The 15,135-nt window shown below is 40.8% G+C and overlaps 1 protein-coding gene and 1 pseudogene across 2 annotated transcripts in view; one reads left to right on the top strand and one right to left on the bottom strand.

Annotated features, from left to right (window-relative positions):
* Window positions 1–2,604, bottom strand: part of Fancc (FA complementation group C) — a 181,791-nt gene extending 179,187 nt beyond the window's left edge. For both annotated transcript variants that reach the window (XM_090329496.1, XM_090329497.1), the window contains exon 1: window positions 2,344–2,604. The gene's annotated coding sequence lies outside the window, so the exon portion shown is untranslated. The remainder of the gene's footprint in view (window positions 1–2,343) is intronic.
* Window positions 2,605–8,761: 6,157 nt separating this feature from the next.
* On the top strand, window positions 8,762–9,750 carry LOC150064874 (mediator of RNA polymerase II transcription subunit 22 pseudogene; annotated as a pseudogene).
* Window positions 9,751–15,135: the final 5,385 nt, after the last annotated feature.

Genomic DNA, 15,135 nt, shown 5'->3' with positions numbered 1-15,135 from the left:
AAGGGCCCAACGAAAAATCAGATCATGGGGGCATTGCACTCAGTAGGAATTAATGTAGCTCTTTTGGAACCTCAGTCTCCACAAGAGTGAGTCATTATAGAAAGACCTTAAGAAATCTTATTTGCTACTATTCAACATATGATCTCTCAACTCTGCACACATTCCTGCTACAATGTCAGCTACCATGGTATGCTGCAGCCTCAAGATCCTCACCATACATACAAATGCTGGTGTGATGTTTTTGAATCTCCAAAACTATAAGCTAAGTAAACTATTTTTATTTAAAGTACCCGACCTTGGGTATTTTGTTAAACTAACAAGGTAATAATTTCTATGTGCCCAGCAGTTTATTAAGAGCACAACAGAATGGTCCATATCACAGTCCAAAGTAAGGTCATATAATAGTAACAAAGGTAACAACAACAATGTTCAATATTTACTAACAAATAAAACTCAAGATTATAGCCCATCTCAATGGCTTCACCCTATAATCCTAGCTACTCAGGAGGCTGAGATCTGAGGATGGAGGTCCAAAGCCTACACAGATATTAAAGTCCCTGAGACTTTTATCTCCAATTAACCACTAGAAAACCGGAAGAGGCCCTGTGACTCAAGAGGTAGGGCAGTAGCCTTGAGATGAAGAGCTCAGGGACAACATCCAGGGCCAGAGTTCAAGAAAGAAAGAAAGGAAGGAAGAAAAGGGAAGGAGAGATGAAAGGAAGGAAAATAAATTTCATTCTGGAATAGAAGAAAGTAGGAAAACAAATTCTTTTCTAATGTAGTCTTATGAGTAATATACAGGAGTACTTCTTTCCACTTGCATCGGGTACAGTACATTAAATGGAAACATTTAATTTGATTTAAGCTTAATGGATAAAGTCACAATGAACATGTTTTCTATCTAAGCTTATATAATGAATGATCCCAACACATGGTATGAATTCTATTATTTGTAACAACCTTTCCTCCTTCCCTGAGGGAATAATAAGAAAAATGTTCTGAGCCGTCTACCACTAAAGGTAAGTGACATTCATAAACAGCTGAAGTTGGGTGGCCCAAAAGTGTTCTGCTTATTTGATAAGTGGTTAGTCAAACACATTACAGTTTAGCTGCATTAAATGGGGCGCAAATTAGGCTGAAACCAAGACCCAGGAGCTTTCAAACCGTTTCAGACTAGAATAAAATCCTTGGAAGATACAGGTTTTTGCTGAAAATTCTTTGGCCTCTTTTAAGATTCTAGTCCCAGCCGGAGCCGGTGTCTCACTCACGCCTGTAATCCTAGCTACTCAGGAGGCTGAGATGTGAGTTGGTTCAAAGCCAAGCCCGCAGGAAAATCTATAAGACTCTCATCTCCAATTAACCACCAGAAAGCCGGAGTTAGCCCTGTGGCCCAAGTGGTAGCATGCTAGCCTTTGAGCTGACGCGCTCAGGGACAGAGTCCAAAGCCCAGAATTCAAGCATCAGGACTGGGAAAAAAAAAAAAAAAAAGATTCGAGTTCCACACTTCTCAACTTAAAAAAACAAAACAAACAAGAAAAAAAAAAGCTACACCTGTAACTGTCCCCTCCTAAAGAAATACAACAACCTACATCCCACCTGCACCTCCCCTTCAAAAAAAATATATATATATATTTCAAAGACTTTTCATATGATTTGGCGTTGCAAAGAAAGAGCGCAGGGGAGACAATGGCCTATCACAGCCCTCCTGCGGTCCAGCACCGAAGGCAGGGGACGGGAGGACAGTGGCCGCACCCCATCTTTTCCTCTAACTGGGCCTTACCCCCAACTAGAACCCCAGCGGAGATAACCAAGCTAGCCGATGGATACGAAGAGGTCACAACTCCCATGGATCCAAAAAAAAAAAAAAAAATTAAAAATTCACCTGCGCTGCTCTCCTTTTAAGAGGACCTGGGGCTCAACGAACAACAGCCGCAACTACAACAACAACACCAACAACAAGAAAACGCCACCTCCAAGTCCTCACCGCTCAGGGCATTCCCTTCCACGTGACCCCTTCACCGACTCCACCCCTTGAGCTGGACACGCCCCCCCAAACCACGCCCCGATCGACAGGCTAGGCCCGCCCATCGCTAAGCCCCGCCCACGCCTAAGCCCTGCCTGCCGCTCTGGCGCCACCAGCCGCCGTTTTCCACAGCCCCACATCAAAGTGCACCCGGCGGTAGCCGGGCCACCCCCATCCTGAGGCTGGGGTCCAGCCGGGCGTTCTCTCGAGTCCCCCCACCCCGTTCCACGCCGCACCGCGACCCCCCCCCCAGCTGACGCGTCCGCTAGGGCCCCTTGGGAATGCCAGCCGTCTTCGCTTCGTTCTGCGGCCTCTCTTACCGGGTGGTCCTCGCCAGAGCTGCTTCAGCACTTTGACTGTGACTGGAAGGACGCCACGGCTCGGGTTCTGTGGCTGGAAAACTTGGCTTGCCTGCGCATTTGGCTTTTTGTTTGTTTTGACTTTTTTGGAATTTTCCCGCGGTCTCTCGACGGCAGAGCTGCGCGCGCGCGCGCGCTCGCGCACACGCACACATGTACGCGCGGTGCACTCTGGGGCCTGGCGTGCGGGCGGCCTAGCGCGCCCCCACCCCCACACGCACATCCCCGGCTTCGCGGGAAAGTTCGGACGAAATCTCGGGCGGAAGTGGGCCGGCGCGGGGACGCGCTCAGCGCGGGGACGCGCGCCAGGCGGGTTCGAGCGCCGCAGAAGGCTCTGGGGCTCCGTGCAGGACCCTGCGATGGTGCGTGGCTGCCGCAAAGGCCCGGGTTCAAAAGAGAAAATCGTGGGACTTTGTTCTGTGGTTTTCATAGTTGCTGTTATGCTGTCCTTGCCAGATAACGTGAAGATTCTGTTCACTGTGCCGAAGAGGCGAAATGGAAATTAGTTCTTTTAAAGGATTAAGGTTGGGTAAAGGAATAAACCCTCTAAACACAGAGCCAAATACTTTTTATTTTAATTGTATTTACTTTTGTTTACGGTTACCATTTCAGATCAGTGCAGTGCTGCATGAAAGTCACGTAAATGGCTTAATGGAAGCAGAATTTTTTTTACAAGCTTCCTTTCGGGTCATTGACGCTGGATTTTTAATTTTTGATTCTTAAACTTAGTGAAGAGTAAAACTGACAGATTCTTTCATAGATGTTTAAGTTTCTTAAATGATGGGAGGGTGAGTGAGCGAGATGTGCTGTACCCAGCAGTTGATTTTCACCCTCTCACGATTTGAAGAGAACAATTTTTGAAACAGAATCTTCTCAAATGAATCCTTTATAACGGTAATTTGTAATCGAAAGACTACAACTTCTTCGTGCTTTTTAAACTTAAAGCAGTGTACTGTATAATAAAAATTGCCCCAATTGTTTAAGCACTTCAACAATTCATACGATGAAGAAAAACTTACTTTACAAAGTAATAAGTCCAATTCGGAAATGATGTACCCTGCCAGGGTTATAAAATAAATAACTGTTTAAAAGGAATATGCCCAGTATTGGGAGCAACATTTTTTAAAGATGATCCCACGCCAAAACTGGAGGCAAAACTGACAAAATCTGTTTTCTGAAACTGTCCCCTGGTTGATGCAAGACTGATGAGTGTGTGTCCATACATATAATGGAGATATAGATCCATCCATGTTTAAATGTTTCTTTTTTGCCTAGGTACTGGGGCTTGAACGCAAGCTGACCACAAGGCCTAAACACTTTGACTGAAGGCTGATGCTCTCACACTTGACCAATAGCTCCATGTCTAGCTTTTTGGTGATTAATTGGAGGTAAGAGTCTCACAAATTTCCCTGCCCAGGCTTACATAACACTGCAATCCTCAGTTCTCAGCCTCCTCAATAGTTAGAATTGCAGGTGTGAGCCAACACCACCTGACTGACTGTTTCTTATTATGATACTCTGGCCATAAGAAAGTTACACTGTGACTAATTGAGCCCACTAATATTTTTAGCCTGAATTTGCCAGCAAAACAATGAAACTTTGTCTTGGCAGTACTGGGTTTTGAACTCAGGGCCTTCCTTGTAGTAGGCAGATACTGCCATGCCTCAGCCCTTTATTCTTTAGTTTTGGAATAGGATCTCCTGGTACTTCCATTTGGCTTTCCACATACCTGAGATGACAGATGAACACCATCTTACCTTTTTATTGGCCAAGATGGAAGTCCTGTGAACTTTTTGCCCAGGCTGGCCTCAAACCATGATCTTTACATTCTCTGCCTCCCACATAGCTAGGATTATAGTGTAAGCCATCTTGTCCTATGTATGTGTGTGTATGTGCGTATATTTAAAGAGACTTTCAATACTCAGGTCCTTTTATATATTTGTGGAGAAAATATCTTTTATGTTTGTGGTTTATTGAGGTCTTGCAATTTTTCAGTTTTATCACTTTAATTCAGGGTTAGTAATTCTTATTCTTATCTTGTATATTTCAATACTGTTTTGGATGTTTAGGCCTAGTTTGGACTTAAATATATATATAGTCTAAAGAGTGAAATTTATACTCATGAAGATTTACAGACCTTCACTTTATCTGACATACATATATATGGGGTATGTTTACTAATGTTTTAAACAATAATGAAATGATCTATTTGTAAAATAACAAACTTGAGAAACAAGTACTTCAGTACAAATCCTATTTTTGAACTGGGCCAAAATGTTGTATAACACTGGAAACAATTATGGTTCTAGTATAGAGCCCAATTGCAAATACTGTTACACAAATTAAAACTGGTATATTTAGATGAAAGGTACATCCTTCCGATTAAAATCTTTACATTTTAGAGAGAAATAAAGATCAGCTGAGTGCTACAAAATTCTTGACTTGAGCGGACCTTTTTGTTGTTGTTGTGGGGTTTTTAATTCAGGGCCTGAGCATTGTCCCTGAGCTTTTTTGCTCAAGGCTAGCATACTACTCCTTTGAGCCATAGCTCCACTTCTGTTTTTCTGGGGGTTAATTGGAGACACGAGTCTCATAGACTTTACTGCCCAGGCTAGCTTTGAACCACAATCCTCAGGCGTGATCCACTGGCACCCAGCACTAGCAAACCTTCCTTTAAAATTCAAAAACAAAACAAAACAAAAAACCTGTCTTGGATTCCATATTGTTAATATCAGAGAGTCCAGAAACCAGCCTTCCAGCTATCACTTGACATTCTAGTGCTGAACGCTGGTATCTATAGCTTCAATATGGCAACGGTTTATGTTTCATGTGTATTATACCAAGTCCATGCATGGATTGATTCTGTGGCTTGCATTATTTCCTTTATTTTTCACAGTGATCTTATGTACTAGGTAGTATTTCAGTATCACAGATAAAAACCTAATGTATACACATCCATCTTTTCTTACTAGTAGATGTTGGAACCTAACTTCAAATTGAGGTATATTGACTCTGATGTCAGTACTTTTTACCATTTTTGTTTTGCCAGTCCTGGGCTTGAGTTCAGGGCCTGAGCACTGTGCTTGGACTTTCTCAAGGCTAGAGCTCTACCACTTGAGCCACAGCACCACTTAAGCTTCTTTTTTTTTTTAACCAGTCCTGGGCTTAAACTCAGGGCCTGAGCACTGTCCTTGGATTTTTCTCAAGGCTAGAACTCTACCACTTGAGCCTCAGCACCACTTCTGGCTTTTCCTAAGAATGTGGTACCAAGGAATCGAACCCCGGTCTTCGTGCATGCTAGGCAAGCACTCTACCACTAGACCAAACTCCTGGACCCCTTTTTACAACTTATTATGTGTTGGCTTATCCCCCAAACTATAGGGCAAAATACAGGGGATCCTATAGGTTTACACTTTCCAATCATCAATTAAAACATCTAACTGAGGGGGCCGGGAGTTTGGCCTAGTGGTAGAGTGCTTGCCTAGCATGCACAAAGACCTGGGTTCAATTCCTCCATACCACATACATAGAAGAAAGCCGGAAGTGGTGCTGAGGCTCAAGTGGTAGAGCTCTAGCCTTGAGAAAGTCCAAGGACAGTGCTCAGGCCCTGAGCTCAAGCCCAGGACTGGCAAAAAAAAAAAAAAAAATCTAACTGAGAAAATGTACATCAATTTAGAGAAAATAAAATATTTTTGTGTAGGAAACAAAGAAGTAGAGCAAATAATAGGGGCAGTCTTTGATCAGCTATCCTGAGTAGAAAAGAACCCATGAGGTCAAGGAAAGTCAAGGCTACAAAAAGTAATCAACTACCAAAAGGGAACTAAGACCCTATAGTGTGCTGTGTTACATAGGTTAAATGTGTTACATGAATTTTGACAGGATATTTTCATCCTACACTAGGTATATCAGGAATAATTTCATCATAAGTGGAAGAGCACCTCTACTTTTCCCCAGACCTTTGCTACAACTGGTTGAATCAAGAATTGATGATTTGACCCTCAGTGATCCAATGGATTCCCAGGGAATCTGGATTTCAGCACTAAACCTGAGTCATCTCTAGAACCTAGGAGCCAAAACCCCTCTGCTGGCCAAAGTTTGGAGAAAAAAAAAATGTAAGTAGCACAGCAGGTCGTTTGGAAAAAAGCAGAACAAATTGAATATGTTATTCTATAACAGAGCAGATTCCATTCCCAGTTTTCTTATTTTAAGTATAGTTTTGAGGCAAACTGACTTTTTCTATACTTGGTTGTTCCCAAGATTCCTCATATACCTGAACCAGTCACTCCATTCCCCATGCTGACTTCAGTGACAATGGACATGTTAGCTGTCTATTGTCTCTGACCTTGGGAACTCTGGTTGAACCTACCAAATTAATGAGTCAATGGAAGGAAAGAAAAATATTTTTTTTCTTTATCCTTACTAGTTTATGGCTGAGGCCCTAAACCAGAGGTTAGCAATAGAAAACACTGTTTTAATTAATGTAAGCTTATAATATATAGGAAACGGAAACTCCCTAAGAAATCAAGATCCAAATAGTTAGACTATGTATGTTTATGCTAGGTTTAGTGATGAGTGGATAATCATGTAAAGATACAAATGGGCAAAGAATATGATCTAACATTCAGAAATGAGAGAAGGATTTAGTAAGGACTGTTCTGATTTTCTCTATCCTGTGGCTTCCATGGAACAGTGGATGCTCCTTTGCCACAAGTAGAAAGAGAGCACCTTTCACATAAAGGTTTAGAAGCTCCAAACAGGAAGTTCAGAAAATCCTAAGTAGCTTTAACAGCCTGCTTCAGAGGACAGGGAAAGTAGCCTCTATAACTTTTTCTAGTACTATGATGCCTTATTTTGGAATAACATGTTCTGAACCTTATTTATGCCTTAAGAAAGGCATAAATTTAGGACAGAAGCAACACTGAAGACAGATTTGTACATACCTTGAAAGTTGGAGAAGCTAGAAATTCCTTGGAATTTTTTTAAGTTCTTAGGCCAATATTTTGTTTTATTGTTGCTCTCCCTCTCCCCCCATTGCTAGGGTCTTTTGTGTGCTAGGCAAATGCTCTCCACTAAACTAAACTATATCTTTACCCTTCCGCCTGAAAATGTCAAAATATTTGGAATTCACAAAGTTAATAATGTTTCTTTGATCAATTAAAGATGTTAGGGAAAATATCTATCTATACTCAATTATAATTTAATTTTATTTTTTTTGCCAATCCTGGCAAACTCCTGGCTCCTATAATTTCATTTTTAATAAACTTTTTTTACTTTAAAGATTAGGGGGAAAATGCTAAAGTTTTCTAATTAAAATGAGTATTCTCTGTGCAAAAATCATTCTGTTGCCCTTATTTATCCAATTTTATCACTTCTTCCTCTTATTGTATCAGAATACTGTTTTAACTTGGCTTGGTAATGTGCCCAATAAAATAATTACAAACCATAATTATAATCCCAACACTTGGAAACAGAGGCAGGAGAAGCAAAAGTTCCATCAGGGTTACATAATGAAACTGCCTCCAAAACAACAGCAACAAAGTCCTATATAATTTTTTATTCTTTTCAGAGTATTTCAGGGTATTGTATAGTTTGAATGTTGAGTGTCCTGTAAGGGCTCATGTGTGAAAAGCTTGAGCTGCTAACTGTGGTGCTAAAAGGATATGGCAGAACATTTAACTGGTAAGGCCTTGTGGGAGGATTTAAGTTATTGGAGGTGTGCCCTTGATGGGGAGCTGTGGGACTCTAGTTCCCTCATCTTTTCTCTCTCTCATTCATGATATGAAATAAATGAGCTGTTTACTACAAACCTAAAACCAATGAGGCCAACAGACCATGGACTGAAACCCCCAAAATAAAAGCAAAATAAACTTATCTTTCTTCCCTCATTATCTAAATATGTGGTGATAGTCACAAAAGGCTGAAAATCCTTGGGTTGACAGTGCCTTGTAACCCAATTGACTGAGGCAACGACCATGTTAGACCCTTAGGTGATGTCAGGGATTGTAGTCATGGAATGAGCACAAAGCACAGATGTGAGAAATACTCTCAATTTCCAAAATCCTGGGAGCTACCTACTTTAACTGGCTCTGGATTTCCTTTATAGTAAAGAAAAATGGATTTCTATTTTGTTTCAAAGAACATTATTTTGAGCCTCTAAAGCTGGCCACAGAACTAAGGCACAGTAGTAGAGTTAACTCTCTCTCTCTCTCTCTCTCTCTCTCTCTCTCTCTCTCTCTCTCTCTCTCTCTCTCTCACACACACACACACACACACACACACACACACACACAAAGTAGTAACCTTGTTTTCTGCTCTATAGAACTTGTTTGTGTCTAGTGCATCTTCCTTCAATAAATCAACATCTGTTTTTCTGAAAGCACAGGTGAATAAGTACATAGTTGTCAAAACAAGGTATACTTCAGTCTTCCTGAGATGCCCGTGGGGCACACAGCACAGCAGCTGCCACCAGAGAGGCCCTGTCCAGCTCCTGTCCCCATCCTAACCCAGCAGAGAGCCCTGCCCCAGAGCAAGGAGACACTACTGGAGTCTTAAAGTAAGTGGCTCGAAGATGACATCAAGTCTACATGGACAACTTCACTGAGATCATCAAGACCGCTAAGATTGAGGATGGCACACGGATGTCAAGGTCCACTCAGGATGTGCAGGGCAATTACGAGATGCACTTGCGAGCCGCCAACATCGTGAGCCGGTGAGCTCCTGATGAAGCTGATGTCCAACCTCAAGCAGTTCCTGATCCTCAAGGACTTCCCCTCGTGAACCAGTGCAACCAGCAGCTGTGTGCCATGCAGGATTGTCACCACAAGCTTGTCACCCTGTGCAACGAGGTCTCCATTGACCTGTATGAGCCAGAGGAGGAGTAATACTCATCCGGGTCCAGGTACAAATAGGCCTGGACTCCTGTCTACCTGAGCTAGGCCATCCAGGGCCATCAGTCCTGGAAGGTACTTCTGTTTTTCAAACCCTTCCTGGTCTCATCAGCAAAGCTGATGCCAATTCCTAGGCTTCAGAGCAGAGCCCCTGGCCAAAGCATTTGATTTACGGACAGTTCACAGCCACCACCAGGCCTGGGCCTTTCCCTCTGTGCAGAGGGATGAAAGTCATAGGACATCTGGTGTGGAGGAGGCCGAGTCTGGAGAATGGTGTCCTCCAGTACAGGAGAGCCCTCCTCTGGGCAGATCTTTCTGGGCCTTGATTCTGGATCTTGAATCCATACCCAGGTGTTCTAGCCCAGGCCACACCCCTTTCTAGGATACTACTGCTTCCCCGGGGGCCTGGGAAACAGGCTGGCCTTACCCCCTACCTAGTCAGCCTCAAAGTACAGGTTCAGTGTGTCAAAACAACAACAACAAAAAAGGTAAATTTGACCTGGGGTATGTGGCTCAAGGGGTACTTACTATACACAATACTCACTAATAAAAAGTGAGCTCAAGGGCCGGGAGTTTGGCGTAGTGGTAGAGTGCTTGCCTAGCATGCACGAAGATCTGGGTTCAATTCCTCGATACCACATACATAGAAAAAAGCCAGAAGTGGTGCTAAGGCTCAAGTGGTAGAGTTCTAGCCTTGAGAAATCCCAAGGAGAATGCTCAGGCCCTGAGCTCAAGGCCCAGGACTGGCAAAAAAAAAAAAAAAAAAAAAAAAAAAATGAGCTCTAAGAAGTATCTAGTTTCATTAAAAACAACAAACAAACAAAATACAGGAAACAACAAGGAACTCATCCACTTACAAAAATTCTGGAAATGTAGACCAGAGACAAAACACTCTCATTGTTCAATCTCTTTCATAGATTCCCAGAAAATACAAATGAAAGTCTGTCTTTCGCTGTCTGCATTGATCACTACATACTGTTTAAGAAGAACATTAATCCAGTTTTAGCCCAACTTGTATTAGTACAGTAAGAAAAAATAAACACATTCTCATTTTAAGCATCCATCCTACCAGTTGTGGTGTATTGTAACTAATATAGCACATTTTTATTGCCTGCGGAAAGCAATGTTAAATTTTTTAATAAACACATGGTTTAAAAATAGTTTTCCTCATAAGAATTTAATAATGACTCATTTAGCATGAAATTAATATTAAAGAACTGCTAAGAATAAGCATTCTAAAATTCCAATTGAAAAAAAAGTATGCACATTTGTGACTTGATTAATTCTGGCAACTTCAAAAAGAAGTAAATTTCATCCTCTTCTTGAGTCTGTTTCAGATTGACCCTTTAATTGCCCAATGTTTTCCAATAAGACTAGTTAACTTCATCTCTCCTTTTATAAAAAAAAATTCTCATGCTAAATCAAGGTTTTAGTACACAAAATCATACAATAGAAGAAAGAAGTATTTCAAGAGCCAGGTGTGGTGGCTCACACCTGTAATCCTAGCTACTCAGGAGGCTGAGATCTGAGAATCACAATTCGAAGCCAGCCCAGTTCATGAGACTCTTACTGCCAATTAATCCAGAAAAACGGAAGTGGCGCTGTGGCTCAAGGATTAGGTCAGTAGGCTTGAACTGAAGAGCTCAGGGACAACACCCAGACCCAGAGTTCAAATCCAACAACAAACAAACAAAAATAGAAAAGAAAAAGAAAAAATACTTCAAGGTAAGGGAACAAATTTCAAACAACATCGACATGAACATGTATCATATAGTACTTTAATTCTTCACTATTGTCCATATAAGTACTGTATTAGGGTTTTTGTTTGTTTTCCTTTTGACCAAGGCAACAAATACCTGGCATAAACTATTTAAGAAAAGAAAGGTTCATTTTGGCTCTTGTTTTCAGAGGGTTTAGTCTGTGGCTGTTTGGCTTGTGTACTTAGGCAGAACATCAGGGCACACAGGAGCCTGTGTCAGAAGTTCTGGCCTTCTGGTGCAGAAGTCGAGATCAGAGTAAGACTGAGAATAAGACTTAACCTTCAAAAGGACATCAATGGCTCACGATGCCATTCTGTCTACTCTGGAGGCTAAGATCTGAAGATCAAAGTTCAAAACCAGCGTAAGCAGATAAAATCAATCTTCAATACCAAAAAGCCAGAAGTAGAGATGTGGCTCAAGTGGTAGAATGTCAGCCTTCAGTGAAAAAGCCAAGCAATATCATGATGTTCTGTGTTCAAGCCCTAGTATATACACATACATACACATATACACATACATATACACATATACACGAGAAATGTACCTACTTCGTTCAGCTAAGGCTCTACCTTCTAAAGTTTCCACCACCTCCCTAGCTAATGCCACCAGCTGTTGAAAGACATTCAATACATGAATCTGTGGAATTCAATTCCTATTCAAAGACTAACAGGCAGGTAGAAGAAACTGTCATTTTAATGAGCAATTATGTATCAGGCATGCCATTAAAGATTTACATTTATTGTCTCATTTGATTCAGTTTCTCTAACAATTTCATGCTCATAAACATAATAAAAAGTATGATTTTTATCCTATACACTAGCCAGTAAAGACATAATGTACACGCCCAAGCTTTCTGGTAGCTCAGCATGTAATCCTAGCTATTTAGGAGGCTGAGAACTGAGGATCAGGTTTCAAAGTCAGCCTAAGATGAAAGTCTGGAGACTTTAATCTTTATCTCCAATTAAACAGCAAAGTGCCAGAAATGGAGCTTAGGCTTAAATGCTAGAACATCAGCCTTGAGCAAAAAAAACAGCCAAGCAAGAGATTGAGACCTTGAGTTTCAGCAGTATTGTTGGCACAAAATAATTACTATTTTTTTATAGGAGGAAATCATCTGGAGTACAAATTTTCAGGATAGTAAATAGCTGAGTATCATTAATAATAAGCTACTTCTCTTTGTTTAGGACTCTCAAAACTTTAAAAGTGTTCTCATGTTGCTTGTCTTCTATGTCTCTTTGCCTTCTGTATTTATTTCCTACTGTGGTTATAACAAATCACAAACTTAGTAGTTTAAAATTATACTTTTCATAGGTCAGAACTCCCAAATCAGCCCCAGTAGATTCAAATCAAAATGTCAGCAGGATTTTGATATTTCTGGAAGGCCAAGCACAGATTATTTCCTTGCCTTTTCTAATTCCTAGAGGCTGTCTGCTTTCCTTGGGTTCTGGCCTCAACCCTCAAGCTCTGCTTCTTAAACCCTCTTTCTTCTCATATATGGACTTTTGTGATTACATTAGGCCACCTATGCAATCCGGGATAGTCTCTCCATCTCAAAATCTTTTACTTAATCTCCTTTGCAAAATCCTTTTTGCCACATAAGGTAACATTTTCATAAATTCCAGGGATTAGGGCATGGAAACCTTTGGGGAGCAATTATTCAGTTGGCCACATCCCATTCATTCATTCAAACAAGTAGCTTGTGACTACATAACAATGCTAGCTTGAAAGCTAAGCTAGCATTATCAAATCTCTCTTTGTGCCATCCTCATACTACCTTCTTTCTCCCATCCTACTCCACATTTTTATTAGCATCAATTAGTGACATGACCATCATCAGATTCACCCCCTCCATTTTTTACCTTCTCCTCTCCTCTTCCCCACATCCCAAGCCAATCTTGACAAGCTTTGTTGTTATATTCTCATACAACTACATTATCACCTTTCCTCTTTTGTTTTTCTTTAAAGACAGTGTCTTATTTGCTGGAATTTGTGATTCTCCTACCTGAGCCTTCCAAATACTAGGATTATAGGTATAAATCACCATGTCCAGCAAAATCAGAAAATGACTTTTCTTTTTGCTTCTACTTCCCATTGTTATTTTCTAATTCTTCCATCCTCTTCCAAAGAAAATTAAAATTTTAGCATATGCTACTTATAGAAAAAAATGTAGCTTTGGAGACCACAAATATGAATACTCAACCCTGAAATTTTGAATCTTACAATTCAAGATGTGGATTTCAGCCAGGCACAGTGAATCACAGCTGTAATCCTCGCTGCTCAGGAGGCTTAGATCAGAGGATGGCAGTTCAAAGCCAGCCTGGGCATTAAAAAGTCCATGAGACTCTTACTTCCATCTACTCACCAGAAGACCGGAAGTGGCACTGTGGCTCAAGGGGTATGGCAGTAGCCTTGAGTTTAAAAGCTCTGGGACAGTGCCCAGGCACAGAGTTCAAGTTCCACAACTGACAAAGAAAAAAAAAAGAGATGGGGATTTCAGTCTGGTGGAATTAGAAATCATTCACAGAACAAAGTTAAAGTAGAGCAGTTAGTTACAGTAGTTGTGAAAAGAAACCTACTGTTCTAGGAAGGTGAATCACTGATATAATTAAGATTAAGCTATATATATTTAAAGTGCTATGTAATTTTTAGCATATAGTTATGTATAATGACCCACAGATTATGGAATGAGTTCATTTGGGGACTGGTTATCAAATGAAACCAAGTTTTACTACATATATACTTACTTGTACAATATGCAAGTTCCTGTCTTTAGAGAACTTTTAATTTTTTTTCCTGGGGGTTTGAATCTTGGGCTCGCTATGTAGATACTCTACCACTTGAGTCATGCCACAGCCCTAAATATTTTTAAATAGTGGGTAGAAACATTTGACTCTCTGCATTATTTATTGTCTACTTCATTGGGATGCTGTTTCTAAATACGTTTCAACTTAGGTCAGTTTTCTTTTTCAAACAAATGTAAATCATATCACTTCCCCAGGCGTTGTTTATCATCTTAAAAATTCTATTAATATGCTAGAAAATTCTTGTTGACATTTACTTTTTATATTTTGTATCATTAAAAATAAAAGTTTTAGGGCTAGAGACCAATGGTTGACATCTGTAATCCCAGCTGCTCATACGAGAAACAGAGGTTCCAAGTCATGCCATGCACAAAAAAGCTGTGAGACTTTTATCTCCAATTAACCAGCAAAAAAGCCAGATTTCAGGCATGACTCAAATGGAAAAACACCGACTTGGGGTTTAAAAAAAGCTAATCAAGAGTCTGAGTTCAAGCCCTGGCACGTGTGTGCGCGCACGCGCGTGCACACACACACACACTGAAAAGATGGATTGAAAATCTGAAGCTAGTTAGTGGTTATACATCTTTCCCATAAGAGGCAGTGCCAAATTACCTAAATGAAATTTAGGTCCCATACTCACCAGTAGATGGGTGCAGTGGTATATGCCTGTCATCCTGGACACGTGAGGCTGACATTAGGATGATAATGGGTTCCAGACCCATTTTTGTTTCCCTGGGAAACAAGCTCATGAAACCTCACTTCAACAGAAAAAAACTGAGTATAGTGGCATATACCTATTATCCTAGCTACAGCAGAAAAGACTAGAAGATTATTGTGGTCTCTGGCAAAAAGTGGGATCCTATTGCAAAAGGGGTAGAGGTGTGATAACTGCCTAGTGAGTAAAAATCCTTGAGTTTAAACCGCAGTATTGCCAAAAGAAGAAAAAGGGGGAGAAAGAGGAGGAGGAGGAGGAGGAGGAGGAGGAGGAGGAAGAGGAGGAGAAAAGACAGGAAGGAAGGAAGGAAGGAAGGAAGGAATAAAATAAAGATTCTTAATATCATTAGTAATTGGAAAAATGAAAATAAGAATCACATGAGATAATTATTTATACCCTTTGATGGCTTTTTATTTTATTTATTCATTTTTTGCCAGTCCTGGGCTTGAACTCAGAGCCTGAGCACTGTCCTTGGGCACTTCTTGCTCAAGGCTAGTGCTCTGCCACTTGAGCCACTTTTTCTGTGCATGTGGTAATCACAGAATCAAACCCAGGGCTTCATACATGCCTGACAAGCACACTACCACTAG

This window comes from Megascapheus bottae, chromosome 3 (assembly GCF_031878675.1).
Source record: "Megascapheus bottae isolate mThoBot1 chromosome 3, mThoBot2.hap1, whole genome shotgun sequence".
In the NCBI taxonomy this organism is placed as follows: domain Eukaryota; kingdom Metazoa; phylum Chordata; class Mammalia; order Rodentia; family Geomyidae; genus Megascapheus; species Megascapheus bottae.
Note: the sequence above shows the minus strand (reverse complement) of the source record. Positions and strands in the feature narration are given on the sequence as shown.